At 35.2% G+C, this 22144-nt stretch overlaps 1 protein-coding gene and 1 long non-coding RNA gene across 3 annotated transcripts in view; both read right to left on the minus strand.

Moving 5' to 3' along the window:
- Positions 1 to 22144, minus strand: part of LOC106082856 (uncharacterized) — a 60285-nt gene that overhangs the window by 13355 nt on the left and 24786 nt on the right. The gene's annotated exons all lie outside the window — the stretch shown is intronic.
- On the minus strand, positions 12014 to 12500 carry LOC131996366 (uncharacterized). Its single transcript, XR_009397806.1, has 2 exons — positions 12151 to 12500; positions 12014 to 12085 (listed from the first exon to the last, which is right to left on the minus strand). It is a non-coding gene; the product is annotated as an uncharacterized LOC131996366 (long non-coding RNA).

A 22144-nucleotide genomic window follows, 5' to 3' on the forward strand; every position in this document is an offset into this window, starting at 1 on the left:
TAATTGAAACAGAGAACCCTACAGCCTGCAGCCGGATAATGTTCGATTGTATGAATGATTTCAAGAGAGAATAAATGTAGCGCAAAACGTGTGCATCTATATTAATTTTAAATAAAAGCAACAGAGCGAGCAGACATTATGAAAGGGTCAACACTTCCCAAATGATAAAATTTAAAAAAAAATGTTATTATAAATGCACGTTCATAGATAATGGCCTAAGCGCAATGTTATGTCAACAGTTTACCTTCGAAATATGATTTATAGACAAGGGTTAATTCGACCTGCTGCAACATTTACTAACGTTCTCATATACAAAATCAAACAACAAACAAGTTGTTCTGCCTTCAAATACTCAAAAATGGATATTTAATTGTTGTCATCTTTGTTACAACGAGTAGGCAAATAACCTCAACAAGGTTTTCGAACTTGTGTTTGCGTTATTCATTAGAGAATCCACCACCGCCTAGGGTCTGAGCAAATACTGATTGATAAATGAACTAACCAATCAATTATTGGGTTGGGATGGGGGCGTCAAAATGTTTGAAAACACATTGTTGTTAAGTAGGCGACAATAAAACTTTGATAATTCAAAATGTAAACACTTTGGGAATAAAGACGTAAGGAACTAAAACCAAATGTGACGAAAGATATCGTATAAATACCAGCATTATTTCAATTTAAAAAAGTACAGAATAGAACAGCATAAGAAGTTTAGTGTTACTCTTTAAATAGTCTTACTGAACTTCTTATGTTGTTCAATTCTTATCATCTAAATAAATTGAGGAAGATGAAAACCAGTAAAATAATTTCCACTTCGGCAGGGTATCCCCGTCTCTATTCGGTATGCCTGTGAAAATCTTTAACCCAAATATCTTTATTTGTGAAACCTTTTACACAGGAAATTTCACTTAATACCGTGCTGCTTTTGTTTTTTTTTTGTCACGATTAGTTGTTTCTTTTTTAGTTGTAAGCATAATAAAACTTCTAATTATTTCACATCATTTGCATTCATAGTTTGTTATATGGGGATGGAGAGTTATTAGCGCTAAAAAACATAGTAAAACAACCTTTAATAAATTACTCAAATACTATGAATTTATATACGAATAAATCGGTTTGAGGTTTGTCGTTAGGTCAAGGAAATGATGTACATTGCCCAATGTTTCAGGAAGACATTAATCGCAGAAAAATTGAACCGTTCCAAATCAGTCAAGCTTCGACAACAAATTCACCAGAAATAAGAAAACATTTATTGACTTCGCTTAAGTGAATTGAGGAAGATGAAAACCAGTAAAATAGTTTCCACTTCGGCAGGGTATCCCCGTCTCTATTCGGTATGCCTGTGAAAAACTTTAACCCAAATATCTTTATTTGTGAAACCTTTTACACAGGAAATTTCACTTAATACCGTGCTGCTTTTGTTTTTTTTTTTTGTCACGATTAGTTGTTTCTTTTTTAGTTGTAAGCATAATAAAAACTTCTAATTATTTCACATCATTTACATTCATAGTTTGTTATATGGGGATGGAGAGTTATTAGCGCTAAAAAACATAGTAAAACAACCTTTAATAAATTACTCAAATACTATGAATTTATATACGAATAAATCGGTTTGAGGTTTGTCGTTAGGTCAAGGAAATGATGTACATTGCCCAATGTTTCAGGAAGACATTAATCGCAGAAAAATTGAACCGTTCCAAATCAGTCAAGCTTCGATAACAAATTCACCAGAAATAAGAAAACATTTATTGACTTCGCTTAAGTGAATTTCCTTGAAATGTCGTTGGGCAAATAAACACGGGGTTGTAGCCTTAAGCCCAGTTCTTTGTTCATTTTTAATAGAAAAAATTTGCAAATTAAGTAGGTGAGGATTACGACGACGTACAGCGATTTCTATCTAAATGGGAAAATTCAGTAAATTGATAAGAATTTTTTTAAGTGAAAAGTTTGAAGGTGTGCCCTACTTTGTACTGCTTTTCAAAACTTTAATATAAATAAATTCCAAAAAAAATTGTTTTGCTGGATAGAGCATCAATATAGCCCAAAAATGTTTGTATCTCAATTGGTATTTGAGAAATTTGTCAAATTTTGGTGTATTTCGAAGATTCAAAAGCTTTGCATTAATTTTTTGTATAATAAAATAAAATAAAGTTAACTGATCGTCCACAAACTTCCAAAAAGACGTAAAAGTACGTTACATGGGCCACTAAATCCGGTTTAATGGTCTGTTCGTGATTTAAGTTCTAAATCCCGTGTATATTTTATTTATTTTTAAATCCCAAATGAACCCGATTTCATGGCTGAATAATAGATAAAAGTACCAAAATATATAACTGTTTTCAAGACGTGTGTATGGATGTGTGCGATACGCGCAGTGTTAACGGATTGGATTTGTTTTTGGATTTAGTTAAATCCAGGTCATAAAAATAACAATGTATATGAGCTATAAGAGCCAAATGTTGAGATTTTCAGTTTAAAAATGGATAGTTTATTACCGTTTCCAGCTTTAAGCCTAGTAATGACTACGATTGTGCAGAAAATGTTGCTAAATATCAATTAAATTTTGCGAAAGCTCACAATGTTGTAATTAAACTGTTTTATTTGGCATGTAAAGCGTTGTTTCGATAGTTAACAGTTATATGTTAACATCATTGTTACCATAGGACTGTCAACCAAAATACAATAAGAAAAAATTTTTCCACAAAAATAAAATTTTTTAAATACAAAGCAGCTTATTCTTATTAATGAAGATTATAATAAACAAACGGATACGATGAAAAGCTACCGGGTAAATGTAGTCTTTGGAGATTGGCCTGCCTGCCAAACCAGAGCAGTTCTGCATCAATTGCGTTCCGGCTCACCGGCCTATCCAGTGATCTATGATGCCAATGGAGTGGTGTTGCCTTTACCTCCCGTCATTAATGGTTATCATTCCAAGACATCCATAAAAACCAAAAATGTATTCATCGAATGTACTGCGACGGATTTAATCAAAGCTGTGACATTAGAAAGACCTCGTTTTTCTTTACCTTTCGCCAGTTTTCTATAAAGTAATCCATGCTCCACTTATTGAAGATATTTCTAACGAGTCATTTCAGCAAAGAGTAAAACGTCTAGTCGGTCGGCTTATTGGCGCCTTTAAATAACTAATGTCTATGACGTTCCCCCAGCGATCGGTCCTATGGACTGAAATGAGGTTGCTCACCTAAATTAGCGCTACCTTCACATGAAAATGTGGCAACAACAACAACGAGGTGGGTTACATAGAGTGGAACTTGGAGACAGGCGACTTCACTTTGTATAGAAGGAGTTTTGATAACATAAAGTTAACAAGATTCATGCTATGCTGAAGAGCAGAATAATCAATGCTTTACCGGTAGAGGGTTCGATAAGGATGATTGTGACCTCTCTTGTAACTCTGGGTTTTCAATGAGATACTCAAGAACTTCGACGAGGAAAGGGGGAAGTTTATTGCCTATGCTGATGTCATTGTCATATGGTTTGGCAGTCGCTTTGCATTAACCCCAAAAAAAAACACAGCTAGTGTTGTGCTAAAGAAAAAGGACGTATGGCGAGTTTAGAGTCCACGGTTGGGTCTAAGTTGAATAGGGCACTGGAGCGGTTGCTTCTGTTGAATTCCTGAGGATTAGAGAGTCACATAGACTTCTGGACGGGTGCAGTGTCTTTCATTATACATAAAATCTCTACAAACTAATAACAATACATACAATTTAAACATTTCTTAAAAAATTTTAACTAACAATATATTGTAAAATACTGCTTGTCATTTTTCGCAGCAATTTAATAGTCACGTGTTGAAATCATTTTGTAAAAAGAACTTAGTAGTGCTTATTTGAAAAAAGTTCGTAGTCGTTTCGCAAAAGTTTTTTTATAGTGCGTTTTGACAGTTGTTCGGGCGAAAACTCAAAGTCAGTACTAGGCTTTAGGCTTTAGTTAAAATTTTGTACCCATAATGTTAACTGTTATGATTTTACGACAAATGCAACAATTGCAATGTAAGTGCCATTTTATTTTTGGTTCATAAATTCTGTAACAGTGCACTTACATTACTTTTACCAGACACAAGTACCTCGAACAAATTAGGCAATAACTGCAAAAAATATATGCAAGGAATCATTATAAAACGCTTTACATTTGGAAGTAGATTACAAATCGGGATATGGGATTCAAACCAAACATCTTTGAAAGTACAATGCGAATAAAATATTCAAATTTGGGATCACCAAAAACCCCTTATTGCTCGATTGGGACAATATGGGACGCAAACATCAAACATCAAAATAAAACTCCTTAAAACGGAATTATGGGTCGATTGGGATTAAACGCCTATGGGAGAAAAAATGAGTGGTCCAGTTCGGTCCGCCCCAAATCCCCAATTATATGAACTATTGAAGCAAGTGAAACAGTTAAGAACGCGTTAAGTTCGGCCGAAATCCGATAAAAACGCAGTATTTGTGAACACAAGAAATTTATTAGAGAAATCGCTATAGATATATACAGCTATATCATATTATGCTTCGATCCAGGCCATATCAGGCAAGGGGTTTCAGGTGTCAAAAGCAGCTCACAGTTTAAGATTTCGTTGATATCTGGTATTAAGTACAATTTGGGCCTATTCTTTCTACTTTTTACCAAAGATCGGTCTATACAGCAGCTATATAAATAAGTCAGATATGTCCCATATTCATTCAAAGGATATATCTGTTCTAAATTTCAGCGGATAACAAATGCGCTTTTATTGGGTCCAAGGCCCTCATTTAGGAGATCGGTCTATATGGCAGCTATATCCGAATATAACCCAATCTTGACCATATTCGGTACGATGTCTGCAGGTTCCGAAATTCAGTGGAATCGGCTAATAAAACAGCTATATCTAAATAAGGTCGGTTATGGAAGGAATTTGGCACAAATGTTAAGGTATGTAATGGAGCCCCCCGTAGCGCAGAGGTTAGCATGTCCGCCTATGACGCTGAACACCTGGGTTCGAATCCTGGCGAGACCATCAGAAAAAGAAATCAGCGGTGGTTTTCCCTCCTAATGCTGGCAACATTTGTGAGGTACTATGCCATGTAAAACTTCTCATTAATCTACCCTTTGCTATGGTTTTTAAAATAAAGCTATTCTATAAAGTTTTGATTTTGGCACTTATGAACATCTTTTTGAAGATTAGGGGCGATATGATAAAAATACGTATTGCACATAAAAAGATGAAGATGATGTTTTTCACATCCACCAATGGAAGGAGCTATATTAACAGTATTAAAATTCCATATTTAGATACAGCCGTCATTTAAACCGATGACCCTATAGTAAGCGCAGTTTTTATCGCTGAAATGTGAAACAGTGGGTTATATAATTCCGACGAAATTTTAAAAAGTAATTTGTTCTCATTCAGACCGTATTTGAATATATCTGCTATATAGACCGATTTCCCGATTTTAAGGATTTATTTCCCTTGAAAGCAAATGCATGTCCAATCTTTATGTGTTCTCATAAGACTCCATTTTCGAATTTTGTATATGATATAATCCGCGGTTGTGGTCGTTCAAAGCTCCGGCCGAACATACTGACTTTATTTTCGAACAAGACTCTTATAAATCTTTCATTTTTCCTTCAATCCACTTTTTGCTTTATATATATTATGAAAGGGAATGTTTTATTAATTTTTGTCTACTAAAGCCTAGTAGTGACTTCGAGTTTTCGCCCGAACAGTTGTCAAAACGCACTATAAAAAAACTTTTGTGAAATGACGACGAAATTTTTTCAAATAGAGATTTTAAGTATACATGTCTATTAAATGCAGCGAACAATCACAATCATCTGTTTACAAAAATTGTTAGTTTAAATTTTTTAGAAATGTTGTCTTTTTATTTTGTATAGAGATATTGGGGATATGTTAGACACTACTCCCGACCAGAAGTCTATGTGACTCCCTTATCCCTACGAATTCAATAAAAACCTCTGCTCCAGTCCCCCCCATTCATATTGGACCAATCCGTGTATATAGAGGGATCAGAGAAGATCGAGGCGCCCTCAGCCCAAAGCTTCCTCTCCGAGATGACAAATTTCAAGTCGCCATATACGAAAGATCAGTTTGGCAATGCCTATGCCATGTAGTCGCCCCGCGAGTTCCTGACTCCCTAGGTCAGAAGACTACTCAACGCAACGCCCTCCACGTACAAGTGGAAAGGTCTCAGATTAAGTATCGCATTCAGTGCTGCTCTTGGAGCACTCCTCGTTGCCCCCTATATCAGCACCGCCACAATATCCTGTACTTTCTCCATCATCAACACAATCGTAAGAAAGTTTGTTAATAACTTACTTACTCACAGCGTGCCTGGGACTTACCTACTCCGAAATCCTGGTAGGAGGCAAGGGTGGTATTTATACCTAAGCCTGGCAAGGCAAGTTATGTGACACTAAAGGCTTACCAGCGCATAAGCCTTACGTCCTTTCTACTCCTTTCTACTCAAAACCATGGAACGTATTGTGGACCCCATGATAAAGAGTAGGACATCCAGCGAAGGTGGGTGGAGATTGCCCTGCACGAGGTTATGCATAAAATAGAAGAATCCTTCGATGCCAAAACGTACACTCTGGCGGTATGCATTGACATCGAGGGGGGCGTTTAACAATCTGCGGTCCACATTTATTAATAACTTACTTACCAAAAGATGGAGGCCACCGTAGCGCACGGATGGCTTTGTACTTAAAACTACCAATTTGTAGAAAAACTTGTTTATAGCTTGTTGACAGTCACATGATAACAACGATGTCAACATACAACTGTTTTCTACCAAAACAACGCTTCACACGCCATATAAAAAAGTTTAATTAAAATTAAACAAATTAGCAACACTATTGGAAACATTGTGAGATTTCACAAAATTTAATTGATGTGTAGCAACATTTTCCGCACATTCGAAGTCAGTACTAGGCTTAATATGGAAATTATGTTTCTGACAAAAATAAAAATTCTCCTATTATAATGTTGCGATTAATAAAACAGGTTTGAATCAGAGAAATTCTAAATGAATCTTACTCTTTCAAACTTATTTTTTATTCACGGAATGCTGGGAATCCGTGTTAAGAAAATTGTTCTCTCAATGTGTCTTATATAACACATAAAACTTGTAGCATTATCGCTATTTGATAAATGTTTACACAAGCTTTGACTCTATTTTGTTTTTTCTTGTACAAAACGGAATTTATTGAAATTTTGGTGTTTTTATCCCAAACATACGAGGGCTTCTATATAATTTTCTGGCCTAGGCCACACTAAGTATTACTGGATGCAATCTGATATTTTCATTGGAATGTTTGACTTGTTCTAGCATAATTGTACTCACAACGTTTTGACGTACGACCATCATTTGTGTGATCAAAAAAATTAATTAGGCAAACATATGGAATTAAATCGTAAAAATTTCATGCGACCATTTTGCACAACTTTCGATGCGAATTATTACGACAAGAGTGCATTGATATACTTAAATCTTTGTATGGCGATGAAGCACTATCCGATTGCACTGTGAAAACCAGATTTAATGAATTCAGTCGTGACCGACGCTCGCTTAAACTTGAATTCCATGAAGGTCGTCCAAAACGACTGTTGTACAACCTTATAATGCAAGATCGTTATGTGACATACCACGAGATAGAGGTATCTTTCGCATTTGTCCCACCAGCATACATTCGATATTGCATGAACATCTGGTCATAAAAAAGGTTTCTTTTCGTTGGATCCCGCACAAATTGGCAATCGTTCAAAAAAAGGCGTAAAAGACGTTCATAAGATCATCACAGGTGAAGAAAAATGGATCCCTACGTCGTACAATCAACTGTGTGGGTCTTTCATGCGACCATTTTGCACATCATTTGTGTGCTCAAAAAAATTAATTAGGCAAACATATGGAATTAAATCGTAAAAATTTCATGCGACCATTTTGCGCAACTTTCGATGTGAATTATCGTACAATTAACCGTGTGGGTCTTTGAAGTCAAACCAAATCCAACGACAGTTGTTCGTGGAAGAAGCCTTTCGAATCAAATGGTCGCCTGTTTCTTTCGCAAAACTGGTCATTCGACGACTGTTCTGCTTGAGAAACATAGGAGGTCATTCTGAGTGGTACATCACAGTTTGATTGCCAGAAGTCTTTAAAGAGATCCGAAAAATGAACAACAAATGGCAAATCATTATGTATCGGCCCTCGTATTTTATTTTTTAAGTAGTTTTTAACAAACTTATTATATGAAATTCCTCGTAAATATCTTTTCAACGAATTAAAACTGGTATCCTTTGATTACCCTCGTCAACAAAATGAAAAAGATTGGTTGTTTCATCAGTTTTTTTTTTTTTGTGTTTCAATGATGAATGGTGCCATTATTTCCAAATCAGGATATAATCGTAAACAACAGCTCTTGTTTACGATTTATATCCAAATTTTCGTTTTTTGGACACAAAAAATATTTTATAGTTGTTCTTTTTATAAATTCACCAAGGAGATGTTGAGTGTTTGATACAAATATTTTTTTTTTTCATTTGTGGTGAAGGTTTATTTGAAAAAAGACATGTGTTTATATTAGACTTAGCAGTACTTTAAAATACAATTACGTCATCAGGACAATCCAGGGACCCTTCATATTGTATGCCATGCGTAGTATGTGCGCGGTTATGTTTTCGGAAAAAAAAAGAGAAAGTCCATAGCGCCTATGAATTGGTGATTTGATTTACAAATAATCTTTTCCCAAGTGGTTTTACATGGAAAATGAGTGACCTAGGTGGCGTATTGTGTATGGAATATATGGGTATTATTATCCAAAAGTAATCATACGCATCCATGTCCAAGAAACTTAAACCAGGTTAAACCAGTGTTCTATTTTTTGAACACTATTTTTGCACTTTCTCACCATTGTTGTTGCCTTATTTTAATTAGTGAGTGGTATAAAACCATTTTCTGGTGAATTTTATACATCGACTAATGGAAACCATTTTTTGTTTTTTTGTTTTGTTGATGGGCTTTTTTGGTCAGGTTGAGGATTTTTTTAAATAAAACAAATCGTTTTCATTTTTTCTCTCGACGTTTCGTTGGTTATTTTTTCCAACTTCATCAGGACAGAGTTTATTGAAGTTCCTGTTTAAAGTATTCTTGTATAAAGTATATGTTTTGTATTGCTTAGTTTTTCCATTTAGACTTACGATTAATTTTACATCTTCGTTGAATTACTTATATTACTATAAAAACTGGACACCACGACACAGAAAATATAATAATATAAATAATTGCACTTTGAGGGAAGTATATAAAGTCTAAACTTATTACTAATATCACAGAACAGTCGTTTTCAAGTTATTGCAATGGAATACTGCAGCTTAGTGTTGTCTTTGTCTTCTTTGGTGTTTATCGACTCTTTAAGTATTTGTTGAATCCGTAGGCTCTCTAATGTGTATCGCTTGTTCTCTATTTTCTCTCTGTCAAGTACTCTTACTGTCTTAAAGTTTGCCGCATGTCCGCTCTCTTTTATATGTTGTGCTAGTGCTGTCGATTGTCTCCCTTTTCTTATGTCGGCTTCGTGCTCAGCCAACCTAGTGCCTAGTGTGCGTCTGGTGGTTCCCACATATTTTTTGTTGCATTTTTCTTGTTGATCTCCATCACACGTAATTTCGTATACGACGTTGCTTAGTTTGAGTTTGTCTGTTTTGGTTGTTGTTCCTTTTTTCCTGAATATTTGGTTTAGAGTTTTGTTTGATTTATATGCTGTTGTTGAGTTTTCGTCAAGTATGATATTTCCCAAAGATGCGCGGTCGGTAAGCTTAGGGATGTACGGTACACTGTAAAATTTTTTCGTCGTTGATGCTTTTTCTTTATGGGGTCGTTTGGATCCGTTGGTGACGTCGCGAATTAAATTATTTATTAATGCCATTGGATAATTGTTCTGTTTTAAAATTTGTTGTATTTTATTTATGTTGTCTGCTTTGAAACGTTCATCGCTTAACAGTAGAACTTTGTGGATGAAGTTCTTGGCCGTATTAATTTTCGTGCTGTGTGGTTGCGTAGAGTTATAATTAATCATTCTTCCCGATGCTGTTGGTTTCGCGTACCAGTTTGTTATTAACGTATTTCCATTTCTTATTATCTTCATATCCAGGAACGGTAACTCTGCACGAGTTTCCTTTTCTATCGTAAATTTTAATTTGTTGTGATACGCGTTCATTAATTTCATTATCGTTGTTTCATCTTTTTTGTTTATCACCGCGAACAGGTCGTCTACATACTTCACTATAAATTTTACCGTTATGTTCATACTCTGCAGTTCGTCCATTACGTCGTCCAAAAGGGTGTCAAGTACAATATCCGCAATCGTTGGTGAGAGTGGGTTCCCCATTGGCATACCATAAGTTTGTTGGTAAAGTTTTCCAGCATACGTGAAGTAATTGTTATCTTTCAGGCAGAAATTGAGAATTTTGAGGAATGTCTGTCTTGGAATGGTGGTATTAACCCGAAGTGTATCCCATTTATCCATAATTTTCTTAATGGCTAGATATATCGGTATGTTAGTAAATAACGATACCACGTCGAAGGAGACGATAATGTCATCTTTATCCAAAGTGATAGATCCGAGTTGTTGTTTCAGTTCTAGAGAGTTTTTAACATTGTATTCCGTCGAAATTATAGTTTTTAGTATGTTTCCAATGTGTTTCGAAAGAGCATAGCAGGGGACGTTCATTGACGAAGATATAGGCCGGAGGGGAGTGCCATCCTTATGAATTTTCGGCAGTCCGTATAGTTCTGGCGATTGCGGTGAAATGCTGTCTAATTTAGTTTTTTCCCATTTTGTTATATGTTTACTTTTGAATAGTTCCATGATAATTTTATTGTTAACTTTTTGGAGTTTCTCCGTAGGATCCACGTCGATTGGTCTATAGGTTGTTTTATCCGCAAGTAATTGGTTCATCTTCTGGTGATATTCCTTCTTTGACATGACTACTGTTTTGTTCCCCTTGTCTGCAGTTGTGACCATAATCGTGTCTCTGTTTGCATCAATTATCTCCTTTGTTTCTTCATAGATTCCTAATATGAATTTCTCTCTGTCATCATTTCTCATGCTTCGCTTAAAATTCGTAATTCTATTAGCTATTTTGGACCTAGCTGTTTCTTTCTCCCGGACGTCATCTATATTCTGCACCCACTGTTCAATGTCCGCGATAAGTGGAACTGGTGCAAAATTGTCTTTGTTGACTGGGAGTGCAAATTTTGACCCCATAGATAGTAGCCATTTACACTCTGTCGGAAATGTTACTTCTGTTTTATTGACAAACCAATTGTCATTGAACCGTAGATTATGTTTCGAGAATTTATCCGATCTTATTTTATTTGATTTCGCTGAGTGTATTTCCTTTGTCCTAGTTTTTATATTCTTATATCTATCCCATTGTCCATTCTTGAAAATTGAGAGTTCCGTTTCGTTCAGTGTATTGCTTATATCTCCCTCTATCTTTGCTATCCCTTGTTTTGTTTGTTTTATATGTATGTGCGTTTCTCTTATTTCTACATTGAGTAGCTTTGAGTTTAGTTTTGCGAGTATCTTCTCTGTTTCTGTTTTTGTTGTTGTCAGTCGGAATAAGTTGGTGATGTTCTTTGTTTGATTGTGTAAGTGTGTTGGTGTTACATTTGACTTTCTGCATGTTAGGAGAAAATTGCTTCTCTCTGTCAGTTTCGCAAGCTTTGTTATTGATCGGCAGTATTGTTTGAGTACAAAGGTCGTTTCTGTGTTGTACTTACATTTTGTGTGTTGAAAGAAGTTGTTCATGTTGATGTTGTTGTTCGTTGTAGACAGTGTTTGTTGCATTTTCTGTATGTATCGGCAGGCCCTCCGAATGAAATATTTTGTTTTTGTGTTTTTGATGACCAATGTGAATATTTAATGTTTTTTTGTTTTGTTGATGGGCTTTTTTGGTCAGGTTGAGGATTTTTTTAAATAAAACAAATCGTTTTCATTTTTTCTCTCGACGTTTCGTTGGTTATTTTTTCCAACTTCATCAGGACAGAGTTTATTGAAGTTCCTGTTTAAAGTATTCTTGTATAAAGTATATGTTTTGTATTGCTTAGTTTTTCCATTTAGACTTACGATTAATTTTACATCTTCGTTGAATTACTTATATTACTATAAAAACTGGACACCACGACACAGAAAATATAATAATATAAATAATTGCACTTTGAGGGAAGTATATAAAGTCTAAACTTATTACTAATATCACAGAACAGTCGTTTTCAAGTTATTGCAATGGAATACTGCAGCTTAGTGTTGTCTTTGTCTTCTTTGGTGTTTATCGACTCTTTAAGTATTTGTTGAATCCGTAGGCTCTCTAATGTGTATCGCTTGTTCTCTATTTTCTCTCTGTCAAGTACTCTTACTGTCTTAAAGTTTGCCGCATGTCCGCTCTCTTTTATATGTTGTGCTAGTGCTGTCGATTGTCTCCCATTTTTATCAGTTTTCAGTTGGCCTTTTTGACCATTTTGAAGAGAATAGGAATTAAGTTGCGCAATCGAATTGTATTAATTGTTTGGTGCTGTATCAGAGGGTTTCGTCTAATGACGCCTCTTTAACCACAGGACCGTAAAAGATGACGAAATACTATTTCAAAGTGATGCTATTTCGCAACTTTTAAAAAGTGTGATAAATTTTTTTTTTTTAATTGGTAAGTGGTAAAAAAACGAACACTAACAAAATTGAAGTAAACGAAAATGCACCAGTTTTTATCCCAAATTAATCGACCATGATCGACCATTGGTAGGACCATTTTATGGGGCTTTAACACTGTTGCAGCTGATTTGCTTGTATGGGTTTTGGCTAGAACTCATTTTTTGCTTATTAAAAAAAAAATGGATCAAGAACTCAAAAAAAATGTTTACGCTTTAGGTTAACGGAAACCAGTGCTGCCAGACATGAACATTTTACGTCATTTTGGATAAAATTTAGTCTTTTGACGCTTGCCGATTGTTGTTTTAAATTCCTTTACGTTTTGACAATTTTTTTACTTTGAAGGTCACATAATTATTAAAGTCATCTGGTCGATATTGAATAGTATGGTTAAATTTTTTGCTAATTATAGTAATGCCGTCTGGTTTTTACTCTTTCGATTTTTGACCCAAAAATGTCCCACCTTTTTTAAGGTTTGCAGATTGTCAATTTTGCCCATTCCACTAAGGAACAGGGGCAAACTTCTCACATATCAATGAGTGCAGTCCGATTCAAATTTAAGCTCAATGATAAGGGGCCTCCTTTTTATAGCCGAGTCCGAACGGCGTACCGCAGTGCGGCAACTCTTTGGAGAGAAGTTTTACATGGCATAGTACCTCACAAATGTTGTCAGCATTAGGAGGGGAAAACCACCGTTGACCATTTTTTCGGATGGTTTCTCCAGGATTCGAACCCAGGCATTCAGCGTCATAGGCGGACATGCTAACCTCTGCGCTACAGTCGCCTCCAAGGTTTGTTATCATATATTATGTTAATAGAAAAAGGTCTGCGAAAAAAATTGAATTTTCAAAAAAAATTTATTTCGATAACCATTTTGAAAGTTTGCTTTCAGCCAACATTTTATTGAAATTTTGCCCTTAGAGGAATTTGTATAACATTTTATTGAAGATTTCATAGGAATTTTGTATTAAAAGAAAATTTGGCTCTGAATATTAAATATTGATATATTTATGGTGTTATTTAATGTAATAATAAACCAAATGGAGCAGCCCTCATTATTTGGCCTTCGAATAGTAGTTGTGACGATTTTATGACGTTTTTTCAAGATAAAATTTGACGATTTGGACCATTTTTTTTCTAAATTTTGACGATTTTATGAAAAAGAAATGACAGCACTGACAGAAACTGAATTTAAGACCTTTCAAGATAGTTTTATGTGTGGGATATTATATTTCTACCAATTCGGCATTGATGGGTTAAGACTAAAACACATATTTTTTTACATTTATTGGAAGCTCCATCCAGTTAGAAATTTTTGAGCCTCTAAGTATGGTTTCGTCAAGCAGCACAGAATGTAGGCACAAACACCTCAGCATTCCACTGAAAAATTATTCGAATACATATCATTATCATTTCAAGAGTTAACGAACTATTTTCACTACTTTTCGAGAATGTTGTCCTCTGCCTTTGTCGTCCTAATTTTGATTATTAGAAAGCATATCGAGTCGCCCTAGTACACAATGGAATTGCGTTGTAAATATCGGCAATATAGTTAAAACTTTTACAATACAATGTGGAATTGTGTTGTAAATATCGGCAACATAGTTAAAAATTGTACGATATAATGTTAACAAGAGAACAAAAGACAAAAAAAAAAAAACTACGATTATAACAGACTCTTGCATGCGCACATATCTATGAGCATGTGTTGGTATTGTGTACATCAAAGTTGCAGTCGGTAGCCAATCGTGTACACACATACATTATTTTGGTCCATATGAATAGCTGTTGGTGTGGGTTGGTTTTTAGGCTAATTTGCAGTGTTTACGCATGCGCATGTCGACTATCATATGCAGTATGCAACATAAATCGATGCATTATTTTTATATATGTTAAGAGATACAATAAAGTTTATAAGTTAATATATATATACGAATATAAATAGTATTATGTAAGCAACAAAGCGTCGAGTGGGCGTTTTGCACAACAGACATATCCAACAATCAATCAAACAGGGATTAAAGATAGAAAACACACGCACGCACAGATAAAAAACAATCTTAATAGCATGCCAGCCAGACGTACATGCATACAAACGCACATACCATACGCCTGTTAGTTTGGCATGCTGCAGGCTGCATGGTATTTCAAAGCATTTTATTTGGTTTGGACGCTGGTATGCATGTATGTACGTATGTATATTGAATAATATCAATGTATGCATGTAGTTGAGCGATTAAAATGTAACGGACATCAAAGCTTTATTCATTTCATATTATAAAACGTGCATTTGGATTTGTCGAGTACGTGCTTGACAAATACATGTATACGACTATGTATGTTTGTATTGACGTTTGTTTGTGTATATGAATAGTGTTGATGTCATGTTTCTGTATGATTGCCATAATCTTCTTTATGATACATTTTAATTTTAGTAGGTATATCTTTCACACATTTCCTGATTTTTAGATTATTTTGAGTTTTCGAATACATCCCGTAAGCTCTTACAATAACCATGTTGAATAATTGATATATCGAAAAGAATTGTAAATTGGACAGGTCCAGACTTTAGGTCATACGGTGCACACTATGCTGTTGTTTTATTTAAGCAGTTTATGTTGTCAGTCCGAGGTACTGCACAACTTAACAGTGCAAAGATGCCGTGAATCAGTGTTGCCGTATTGGTTTTTTTTTATACCTAATTTGGTAAGTAGGATAGGGTTTATATTCATTAAGTCATTCCGTTTGCAACACATTGATCGTCGTAAAATTCCAAGACGATTTAACAATGTCCGCGTGTACGTCCGACCGCTTGTATGTCCGTCTGTTGTAATCATGCTACAGCCTTCAAAAACTGAGATATTGAGCAAAATTTTGAAACAAATCCACATTTTTTCCGGTTAAGTTCTTAAATGGACCAAATAGGACTATTAGATTGGATTTAGCTTCTATATAGACCGATCTGCCGATTTCGTTTCCATTTATTTTACGATTTTGCTGAAATTTATAACAGTGAGTTGAAATAGGTTCCCATATTGATATTCGGACTAAATATGGTCAATATCGGACTATATTTAAATACGGCTTCCATATAAACCGATCTGCTGATTTTAGGTTTTGATCCCACGGAAGTCAAATTTCTTACCTGATTTTGGTACATTTCGGTAAAGTTAGTTGCGAGGGGTCTACCCTCGATACATGTGCCGTGCATGGTCAATATCGCATTATAGTTGGATAAATATGGTATGTTGTATTGAGCCATGGGCTCAAACGGCCTCTATTATTTCCCGAAACTGACAAAATCAAGAATAGTGACTATATTTGATCCCCTCAAAATCCTTACCCGATAGAGACCAATATCTCCGGAAATATTTCATGGGCTCAAACGGCCTCTATTATTTCCCGAAACTGACAAAATCAAGAATAGATAGAGACCAATATCTCCGGAAATATTTCTTTTGTTTACAAATGTTAACAAACAATTAAAAGTGCGTTAAGTTCGTCCGGGCCGAACTTTGGACACCCACCACCTCGGGTATATATGTAAACCACCTTTTGTCATAATCCGGTTAAAATGCAAAATGTATGCCTCCTTATGACACGGATATTGAGGGGTCTAATAAGTACAAGTCATTGTTCAATTTTGTAGAACAAAGTATTGGTCTTTGTAGTAGCCATATCCAAATAGAGACCGATCTGAACCATAACGACACGGATGTCGAAAAGCCTAACATAAGTCACTGTGTCAAATTTCAGCGAAATCGGACTATAAATGTGCATTTTATGGGTCCAAGACTTTAAATCGACAGATTGGATGTCGAAAAGCCTAACATAAGTCACTGTACAAAATTTCGTCGAAAGCGGACAATAAATGCGGCTTTTATGGGCCCATAACCTTAAATCGAGAGATCAGTCTATATGGCAGCTATATCCAAATCTGGACTGATCTGGGCCAAATTAATGAAAGATGTCGAAGGACCTAACACAACTCACTGTCCTAAATTCCAGCAAAATCGGATAATAAATGTGGCTTTTATGGGCCTAATATCCTTAATTGGCGGATCGGTTTATATGGGAGCTATATCAAGATATAGTCCGATAGTCTGTGAAAAATTTCAGCTCAATATCTCTATTTTTAAAGACTGTAGCATAATTTCATGGCTAGATCGTCTTAGATTTTAACGCTGATCAAGAATGTATATACTTTATAGGGCCGGAAATGGATATTTCGATGTGTTGCGAACGGAATGACAAAATGATTATAACCCCATCCTTCGGTGGTGGGTTAAAAAGTGTGGGACCTAAAGTTCGGCACAGCCGAACTTATGCAGTTTTACTTGTTTTATGTAATATTACATATCGTTAAATATATAATAGCTATTACAAGTTGATTGTGTATATTTTGTTTTAGTTTACAATTTTGGTCGGCTGGGAAGGAATTTGGTTTTTTGAAAAAAATTTGGTAGTAAAAATAGCAGTCGTCAACTAATACAACTTCAAATCATTCGAATAAATTAAACATTTTTTGCTTTGAATATTATCATATTGATGCCATAATGAGTATTATAATAAGATGAGATAATTGGAGGCTTAGAAGATATTTTAAAATATGGGGAATATTCACAATGGACAGCCTTGTCCGCACCATTATCGTTATTAAGAAAGCCTTCCATATATCAAATTTCGGTAGAAATTTTACACAAATACACGTACTTACTTTTTTAGTAGTTCGATCTGTTTAGACTTTTTGAGGCTCAGAAGTCTCAATTTTTGTAGTAATTGGTGAAAACCTTATTAAGCCTGTTTTTCTAGGCGATTGACGAATCGCGGTGGCCACTTACCTGCCACACGATATATAGTTTATAGTAAAAGTGTTAAGCTTTGTTTGTCTGTTTCGTGTGGATTCAAAAATAGTTGAACCGATTTTCCTGAAATTTTCGGTGAACATAGGATACTTCATTTTTTTTTTTGCATTTGAAGGGGACTCTCCCCTTACTGGATTTAAAAAAACAACAGATCTAGTAGATTTTTGCACATTTTGTTTGCTCCATCCTCACCGACATGTAGGCCTATTGGCATAATACGGATCTTGAAAGAACAATCCTTGGGGATGAATAATAAAGAAATTTGATGCCAAGTGGCGTGGAGTAGCTCCACTCACAACGGAACAGATAAGCAAGCGAAAGTGCCATATTGGATATATCTGTAATATGGACCTTTGTTCTGATTAAAGGTCTTGAACCCATTAAACTATTTTCTTCCGAAATGGAACAGTGTGTTGCATTGGACCCCTCGACATTCTTGTCCAATTTGGTTTTCTTGTTTTCAACGATGATAATAAAAAAACGTCTCAAACTTTGATATTTGCTGGGATATTTTTAGAGAGCCAATTTGTTTCTTCGTTTAAATTGTCATTGTTATTACTCTTAAGAATATCACATTAGATGTTTAATTTTTCTTTTTGGTTTTCTTAATTTTAAGCTAGTTTGGATAAAAGATCCCTGCCCGGAGAACCTCTTACATTTTTAAATTTAGATAAAGATTTTCAATATTTACGGGTATAAAATGGAAATAACACTCCCAGCAGAGGCAAAAGATTTGGACAATAACTGCATACTCGTAATCTTTTACGATATTTGGTAGTCCAAAGTTACAAGTAATGTGCACTCAATAGCTGATTTTAGTGTACACATGTGTTGAAATCAATCATTTTTATTTGTACTTGTCATGCGCTCAACGCATATGTCATACTCAAGATTCGACAACACTTGATTTCAATGGCTTTCCATAGACATCACACATCAAAAGGATGTGCCTGCTACAATGCATCTCAAATGTAGCACGCCCATGCGATATTGATATATGACAGTGATGAATAACAAAGCACAGCACTTATGGCGCCCTTTTGTTTTCACATATCCATGGATTATCGTTGTTTGGTCTCAAGTTGTCTCACTCAGAGAGATGAATTGTAAGTATCACTTGAAGGGAAAAGACATTTTGTGGTTAGCCAAATCAAATACGAATAGTTGTTTGTAGCTCATTGTAAGGATTAGGAGTAGGTGGAATGTGGGCTTGGTTAATTCTCAGTAGCTGAAACAGAAAAAGAACCATTTTTGTCCTCAAATATTGTAAAATTAAAAATTGCTACTTTTTGTTAGAACCAACTCAAGCGTCAATATAATTTAATTTAAATTAAAAAAATTCAAGTTTTTCCACAGTCGGAGGTATTTTTAATATTGTTGTAAATTCCTAGTGAAGACATTTTTTGGCATCAATACATTGAGGAACTTTTAAAGAGTAGCTCACAGAAAAGTCAAATTTTTTCATAAATATCCCTTTATGGCAATGCTTCAATATTTTGGAAATTTATGGGCATTTATGGGAATGTCATTGTAAATGTCAAAGCCTGGGGGAAGTAACCCCTTACATGTAATGTAGTGGGCATATTTTATTTCGGTGCTTTGCAAAGCAACGTGCAAGTCATCGGCTGTAATTGTTGGCTTTCGATAGCTTTCCACATCAATTACTATATGGGCCACCCTTTACTGGAATTATAATGGCCATGTTTAATTTGCAAAGTGCAATGTGCAAGCCTTTAGTTGTATGTGTGCTCTTTAGATTGCTCTCCCATGCAATGCAACATTATACCAATGACTTCTTATGTAGTGCATCCTACATGAACACATATATGTTAAGACGGCATAACTTTATATTTTGTAAATAAACTCAAAAGTTTCCTTTGATGTCGCCAGTTTGTTTTCTGGGCATTTTGATTTGCCATTATATACATACAAAGGTATGTCTATGGTAAAAATATTGGATTTGCCCTACGAACTTAAATTTAAAATTCCTTTTTCATAAACGGACTATTTGCTCTTTGAGGTTTCAGCCAGCCACGGTGGCGTATTAACAATGCGATTTACATAAATAAATCATCAGCACCATGGGCCACAAACAAACAAGACAAAGGGAGGCGGGTTGAGAGAGTCAGCTTGTGTATAGCAATTACGTTGTTATTGGCCCAATGCGGAAAAAGTGATAAAGAATGATTTTGAACTCTAGAAGGATGAACTTGTTTTTAACGATTATTTGCGATTTGGGAAACGTTATATGTTGTTCTTTTTCTAGGAGTGTTTATTTAGAAAAGTTTAGATTTTTAACACATTCTCATCAAACATTTTTCTGTAGTTATTCTTTTAATAGTCGCTGTACATATAGAAATGAAAATATGCAAGCCTATTAATTGTCTTGCATCAATTATGATAAGTTGTAAGTCTATGTTCCTACCTCAGATCTTAGAGCGATAAGATGCTACAATTTTGAACTGAGGCGAATTCTAATACATACAAAATCCAATTCATCTACAATAGTCAGTGTTTAGTTTAAGAATCCTTTACTAAAAAATAGATAATATTACTTTTCACTTTCTTTCATATTTTCAGAATTTGTATTTTATGTTTATCGCTGCCTATGCCAATAGTTAAGAATAGTGGCTGGTTTGGTGGTTGGTTTTTAAGCAGTCCGGGATTAAAGGTTTGCAGATTCATACATTCGCTTGCAATTTATTGGCGATCAAGTGTGCTTGGCGTATGCAGTGAGGGAGATGTTTACGTGTGTGGGAGTGTGTGTCTGTGAGAGAGAGTGAGTATGAGACAGCGAGAGAGAGAGAGAGAGAGCATTAAAGCATTCCATATTTCACTTGAGGCGCAGACAGACAGGACAAAGAGCAGTTAATATGAAAGCGGACTGACAGTGAGCAAATGCATATTCCATGTAGAACTATTGTATATACATATATGTAGAAGTTGTAAATAAAAGTATGTTTGTCTGTAGGTGTGTGTATTTGGTTTGTACGAAATCACAACGATATCAGGACATCAAATGAGTGTTAAGTTTATGTATTCTATAGATTTAATCAAGATTTATGTTATACCTAATACAGGATGATTGATTGACTGATGGCCGTAATGTTTGCAAACCTAAATTATAAATTTCAATGAAATTATGTTTTAACACAATCATCACTTCGGCTTGTCTTACAGTCGACTCGTCGGTCTTGTCTTCTGTACGGTGTGTAGAGGGATATATACATATATACGTGTAAGTGTGTTATTAATACTTTTACTTAGTATGTGTCTGCATGGTGTGTGTATGTGTGTGTGTGGAAATGAGTTTCCTTATCTCTCTATGGATATGCGTATATGTAGCTAAAAGTAGTTATCCTATAGCTCATTTGGGACAGGCTTATTTTCCTTTAAACTTATGACGGGAAACGGTGTGTGCGAATGGCAAGAGCAAATATGTTTCTGTATAATATTCATTGTTGCAGTAAGAAGATACAATAGTTAATTTGAAGTAAAAAATTTTTGATTATTTTAAATCAATAATTAGTACTAGTGTGTGTGTGTGTGTGTGTGTGTGTGGTTGAAGCCAATATGAATGTATAATTTGTAATTTTTGAGCAACTTAGCTGTAAATTCCTTTAAAATTAGCAACAAGGGAAGTCATTTGCCGTATTGGTTTGTGGCGAATGATACAATACATGTGTGTGTGTGTGTGTGTGTAGCTCTGTATTTGGCACAAGATGAGAGGATGTACCAACCATATTATACAACTACGTAGTAGATAAATGTATGTATTATGTATTTGTGTTTATATCATTTGTACCTTCGTACTGTTGTACGATAATCTAGAGAAACAACATTCCTATATTACCTAGGGGCTGATGATGAACCGTTATATTTATAATTTGAAATGTGTATGTATGAATTGGTAAGATTGTATGTATGTACGTATAACAGGTGTTTTGGGGATGCAAAATGATCGATCATACATTAATCGCAAGCAGTCTTTTTCCTGCTGTTGAATTCAATTGCCGCAAGAAATACTAGGATTCTCATTGATTTAAGGGAGGCTAGAAAGTGTTATGGGGAGGAGGGGGGTGGGGGTGGGGAGGTAGTTGGTTTGTTAGTTGATATATGGTATACATACGTATAGCAGCGACACCCATACTTGGAGGAACTATGTATGTGTACATAAACCAACGAGATGAGTGATCAACAGCCGCAATGCAATAGCCAGTGAAGTTAGGGTCACATCTCAAAACGCCATCTCACTGAACTCACTCAATACGCAATGAGCTCAGTTTATTTATTCACTCATCCACGCATCTATGTGAAACTTACCGCTTGTCGTTGTCAAAACGATCATGCATGATTACGATTTGACAATTGGGTGTGTGTGTGTGCCAAATGTGTCTAGGCAATAGACACAGTTTTTATTTTACTGAACGCAGATGTCAAGAGCATCCAAAGCATCTGCAAATTCCAAGTAGATCGTGCTCCGCATACTTACACACTATTTATTGGATTATGCGTGCACATGCATGCGCATGTGTGTCTTTAAACACCGTTTC

This window comes from Stomoxys calcitrans, chromosome 3, assembly GCF_963082655.1.
Source record: "Stomoxys calcitrans chromosome 3, idStoCalc2.1, whole genome shotgun sequence".
Taxonomy (NCBI): domain Eukaryota; kingdom Metazoa; phylum Arthropoda; class Insecta; order Diptera; family Muscidae; genus Stomoxys; species Stomoxys calcitrans.